We start from the raw sequence: 6000 nt of genomic DNA, 5'->3' as shown, positions 1-6000 counted from the left end.
ACCCCAATGGGCTGTCCATCTATTCCAAACGAGGCGTGGAACTCTTACAGTTCTTACAGGAACTCCCGCCAGTTCAACAGAGATTGTTTCCTTTGGGAAGAGCCTGGAACACAGAATCAGGAAGTGGAAAGTAGCCGAGGAAGATTTCCTGGTGGTCCTGCAGGTAAGTGAGGGTCCCATGGGGTGAGGACAATTTGTGGTGATGGTGATTATGGCTCCTCACATGTGTTGTAAGTGTTTATACCCCTCCCCTGCCATATGGTCCCTCCCCTGCTGTATGGTGGCTGTTTAGGTCCCTCCCCTGCTCTATGAGTGATGTTTACGTCCCTCCCCTGCTCTATGAGTGATGTTTAGATCCTTCCCCTCAACAAAATCATGCAACAATTCTAAGCATATGTATTTTTTAAGTCTGGTGAGTTTAACACCCATTATTGCCCGACTTTCTTGGATTATGGTGTAAAAACCAGTGAAGATGTCAATGTCAAGAAAGATTTTCAGGGACATCTGCCCTTGACTTCTACATGACCTCGACTGGATTTAGCTGGAGTATTTTCTGATTCGGATTTTTAGCAGCTTTGGGATATAATAGATGTCTAAAAATTTCGAGTTTGTTTTTCCTCTAAAAATTTGAGTTTTCACCCTTTAAAAAAATGTAGGTTTAATAAATAGACCCCTTGGTTTACAAGTTGACTTTTCTGTTAGCTCTACTGGTGCATAGCCTTGCATTTATCAACAATCAACCTCATTTGCCTGTTTGTAGCTCCTAAACTTTCCTTCCTCTGATGTCAGACTAACAGGCCTGCAGTTTTCAAGCGGAGAGGGAGTCCCATTTTTTAATAATGGCACCACATTCACAATTCAACCCTTCTGACCTAAAATTCTGTTATTCTGGTGGAGTATTGTCCCTGGAAATTGTATCCATCAGTCGGCTGTAAGGAAATAGAGAGCTGCTGCTGTTCCAGTTGGCCACTGAACAATGTAAAGGTGAGTGCGTATGTGTAAAATATGGCCTGTGGGTGACCGGCCCAGTACTGTATGTCCTTGGCCCGTGAATGGTCATCTTTAAAGAGTATACGAAGGGTAACCACTTATTCAGTATAAAGTACCATTTATTTTCCAGCACAATTTTTTGACAACTCCTGATTAAGCAATAAATTCAAAGACAAATTTTTTTACACAAATATTGTATTTCATGTTCTCCACTTTCAAGAGATGCTATACTCTAACCAAAAGACCTTAAAGGAGAACTAAAGCCTAACTAAAGAAGTATGTAGAAATGTTGTACATGATGTTTTGTGCTTCTGTACCAGCCCAAGGCAACCACAGCCCTTTAGCAGTAAAGATCTGTGTCTCCAAAGATGCCCCAGTAGCTCCCCATCTTCTTTTCTGCTGATTCACTGCACATGCTCTGTGCTGCTGTCACTTACTGAGCTTAGGGAGCCACTCACAATATACAGTACACATAGAATAGAAATGTCACAATATAAGGCTGATTAGTAATTAATACACATAATTACTACATGGCAGCACAGAAACCAGTGCAATTAGCATCAGAATTGAATAATCAGCAAACCTGTAGCATCAGCTTATATTACAGCCAGGGAAGCTCATTTTCTGCTGGATAATTAGTGATGAGCCCTAAGCTTAGCTTCTCAACAGCCAATCAGAGCCCACTGAGCATGTGAGTGTCACAGACACTTTCCAAGATGGTGACCCCCCTGTGACAAGTTTGAAGTCCTGGATCATTGCTGCTATTGACAAGCTCAAACTTTAGCCTCGTGCAATAAGTTCACTATAGAAAATAGGACATTTTTAGCCACATTCATTTTTAGGGTTTAGTTCTCCTTTAAATGAACCTCTCAGCTACTCAGTGGGATGCAAAAGGGTTCAATATTTTCCACTTAAAATCCAGTTCTGATTATACTTAGCTGCCCCAAATTGTTATTTAATTGACACACTAGTCAGCTTCTAGTACTTTGATGCCTCAGAGTCTTTGTCTTTGGGAGGGGGACAAAAAGGAAAGAATTGTCTCAGTGTCAATAAGAATCAATGCTAAGGGTTGGGTCATACCAAGTGACATGTATGGACTGACAGTCAGACAGAAATAAGAGGAATTCTGAAGGAGTCTTTCACTGGAGAGTACTAAAGCAGGGGCACCCAAATTTGACTACAAATCACACATTTATTTTTTGTTGTTGGTGTAAATGTCCCTTTAAACATTTTCAGCAGGAGAAGAGAGCCCCCCTTTACTGGTGTCTGGGTTCCCCGGTTGAGCAGGAACTGCTGCGCCTCTTTCAGGGCGTCATATCTTGGTACCCCTCATATTTACCGGCCTCTTCTTGTTGGAAGTCCTGGTGCTTATTGGAGAGTCTCGCCGGAGGCGGGCCTCTTCCTCAGTCTCTCTCCGGGCTGAGCTACCAAAGATCGAGGTGAATTTTCGAATGAAAAAAAATTGAATTTTGAGCTATTTTTTGTGTACTTTGACTAAGGAATGGTCCAAATTCGATTTGAATTTGAAAAAAAAAAAGAAAATTCAACTACCGAGATTTATCATGTGCTGTCTCTTTCGACTTTGACCATTCACCATCTAAAACCTGCCGAATTGCCGTTTTAGCCTATGGGGACCTCCTAGAACCTATTTGGAGTAAATCGGTTGACTTTGAAAAAATGAAGGTTTTTTTTGGGAAAAAAACTTTGAAATGAATTCGATTAAATTCCCTATTAATTAGATTCGTACGATTTGAATTCGGCCGAATATGGACCTATTCGATCAAAAATGGACCTATTCGACCAACAAAAACTCAATTTCAGTTAGTCTTTGAATTTGAATTTCTAAAATTTTCCAAATTTTATTTCTAACTGATACCTATTTCCTTTTGAGGGTGTTCAGTGGTGTTCCCCATTAGAAGTCTGTAGGAGGAGGAACTCAATAGCATCTGTCGAAGCAGCTGAGATTCCCGCCTTACATCTCCGGAATATTATCAGACCTGAAGCCTTTTGTAAAGTCACTGCTGCTCCCCCGGCTAATGGGGAACATAAACACATGGGAAGATTGGACAATTGTAGGACATTACTCCCTGCTGATTGGTTGCTTTTAGTGATTGTATCATATTTCCCTAGCTTCTGGCTATGGTCAGTGACTACAACAAGTGAATTATGCATACAGCTTCAACCAATCACAGGCCGGCATTCAGGCTTGTCTAACTGAGCCATCGTAAGGGAATGGCACTCCTACTATTCCTACATCTCCTTTACTCCACATGTTACAGGGTAAAGGGTAAAGGTTCCTTTAGACCGAGCTTATCTGCCCATGTGTGGGGGTTCCCGACAGGTCCTAAAAATCGGCCAGATATCGATCGCCAAGTTTGATTTTTCCTACGATGCATCGGCTGGTTGATGTGGTTCCTACGACCCCTCGGTGCCCATTCGCAGCATTGTAATCTGATCATTCAGATTCACCCGATATCACCCAGCTGTTAATGGGCATATCGGGTTAAGATCCACTCGTTTGGGAACCTCTTATAGTGTATGGCCACCTTAAGTCTACCCCAATTTGTTTTGCCTAATGAAATAAATTTGTTTTCTCAGAGAACCCCAACTTTCTCATGTATGCCCCTCCCAGCACATAGGCCTGGTATCAGAGCTGCCACGGGGCCCCTTACAACATAATTATGAGGGCCCCAAGCGAAGGCCTATTGGTATCCCCAAGGCTGTTGGGCATTGGGTGCACTAAGACATTTCTATAATCCAGCCAATACACTGGAACTGACACTTCTTTTATCATTTTATCTATTGATTTTCATTTCATGGTTGACACTTTTTTCTCTGTTTTTGTTCACTGCTATTGGTGCAATATCACCTCCAAACCCTGCACTGATCCAGTAGTGGGGAGACATGTTGCCTTCAGTCTCCCTTGAATCCCAGTGCCAGTGAGGGTGAATTTGTATGAGATCTCTTCAGAGTTCATTGGTTTATTCTTTCCCCTTCTATGCCTTGTGACTGGATGGAGTTGGGCCCCTAGTTTTGCAGAGAAGGGGGGTGAGCAGGACTTTGAGTTTGGTGATAAAGGGGCCTCCTTAGTTCTCAGAGGACAGCTGTAAGGGCCCGAAGGCTCAGACTAGAGTAACGGACCAAAGAGGAAGCTGTAGACCAGCTCATTTTGAGGTACAATAGGAGTAGGCAAAAGAATGGACAAAGTCCAGGCAATAAGGTCAGTTCAGGCGGCAAGGGTTCAATAGAAGATAAACAGGCAAGGGTCAAGATCAAGTCAGAATCAATGTAGAATAACACACCCAGGTACACACGAAGTAGAAACTATAATTGGGTGATGTTTGTAGTCTTCGGGTTCCTTAAATAGGCCTCCTTTGGCACCAAAACGGACGCAGTGGCATCATGACGCTGGCGTTCTGACGCCGGCGACCATTCCGGCGCTGGTATCAAATCAGCGGGTGAGAAGGCGCTGGCGTCACAGCTCTGCGACCAGGAGGAACCACATGGGAGGACTGGGCGCCGCCATCTTGGATCGAGGAATGGCAAAGAAAATGGCGTTGGTGAGTAGTTTCCCTTACAATGACAGGCCTAAAAGTTTTATCTCATTGAGGGTGGGGTTGCCGAGTGTTTGGTTTTGACCTGAACAGTTTAGTTTTTCTAAGGTCTGTTTGGGTCTCAGCTTTCTGTTTGTGTTTTAGCTTTGTGAAACCCGAACAATAATCTGGCCAATCAGGTGCAGACTGGGATTCACAATAGTCCCTGGCATTCCAAGTACACAGAGGCCCCCCACCAGCCCAATAAATAGTCAGTCTCTATGGCAACTTACAGCAGCCCCTCTGGCATTTGCCTGAACCCACAGACTGTCAGTCGGGGCCTGTGGATAATAAATTAAATCAAATTAAATACCAAGATACTCACATGGTTTAGTTATTATAAAGTGCAGCAATTTTTTTTGTTATTACAGAAACAGAAATAAGGAAATCAATTATAAATAAGAAATATTTTTTTTAAATGAGCATTGCTGTATTTCAGAGCTTTCTGGATAACTGATTTCTGTATAATAGATCCCATACCTGTAGTTAAAGGATTGGGCCTACTCATTAGGCAGAATAGATAGAGGTGGGGTTTTCAGCCGTGTGGGTTTCAACTGGACGTCTCAGTTTGTCCGTTCAAAACTTTCTGTCCCATTTAAAACATTGCAGAAAAAATGGACAGAAATCCAGCCAGTTGCATTTAAGTGATGTAATAACCCTGATCTGACATCATAACTCCATGAAATCATTGTGCCTGCCTCTGATGTCATCATGCCCACCTAAGGTTGACACCATTGCTGATGGCTAAACTCAAATATTGGGGGCAGGGCAGATAACATTGGGGGTGGGGCAGTGATGTAGGAACAGGCATGATGACATCAGAGGTGAGCACAATGATATTGGTGGAGTTATGACATCACTTAGATGCAACTGACTGGATTTCTATCCAATGTTTTAAAGTGTTGATATCCAGTTCAAAACCCACACAGCAACCCTATAGTCTGCTTGATGATTAAGCCCAATCCTTTAATTACAGGTATGAGATCGATTATACAGAAATCAGTTATCCAGAAAGCTCTGAAATACAGCAACGGTCAATTACAACAAAACTTTCTTATTGTTGATTGATTTGGTTTTGTTGTATCTGTAATAATAAGAAATTAAATGACTGTACTTGACAGTAACTAGGCCAAGTGGAGGTGAGTATCTCGGTATGTAAATGCTTTTCAGGTATTGGTCAGATTACTGATCAGGTAACATAAGGCTGAAAACAGAACAGAAAGTTCAAACCCAAACAGGACTTACCAAAACCAAACTGTTTGGGTCAAAACGGAACAGGCAGTTACCCTACTCCCACCCCAAGATCTCTGTTTGTGTTTAACCACAGGCAAAGGTGACAAGCCTAAGTATAGGCCTCTTGGCCAGGTGAGCTGAAGTTGCACTTCTTTTAAAGGAACAGTTCAGAGTAAAAACAAAA

The sequence above is a fragment of the Xenopus laevis genome, chromosome 1L (assembly GCF_017654675.1).
Source record: "Xenopus laevis strain J_2021 chromosome 1L, Xenopus_laevis_v10.1, whole genome shotgun sequence".
Lineage (NCBI taxonomy): Eukaryota > Metazoa > Chordata > Amphibia > Anura > Pipidae > Xenopus > Xenopus laevis.
This window is presented reverse-complemented; position numbering follows the sequence as displayed.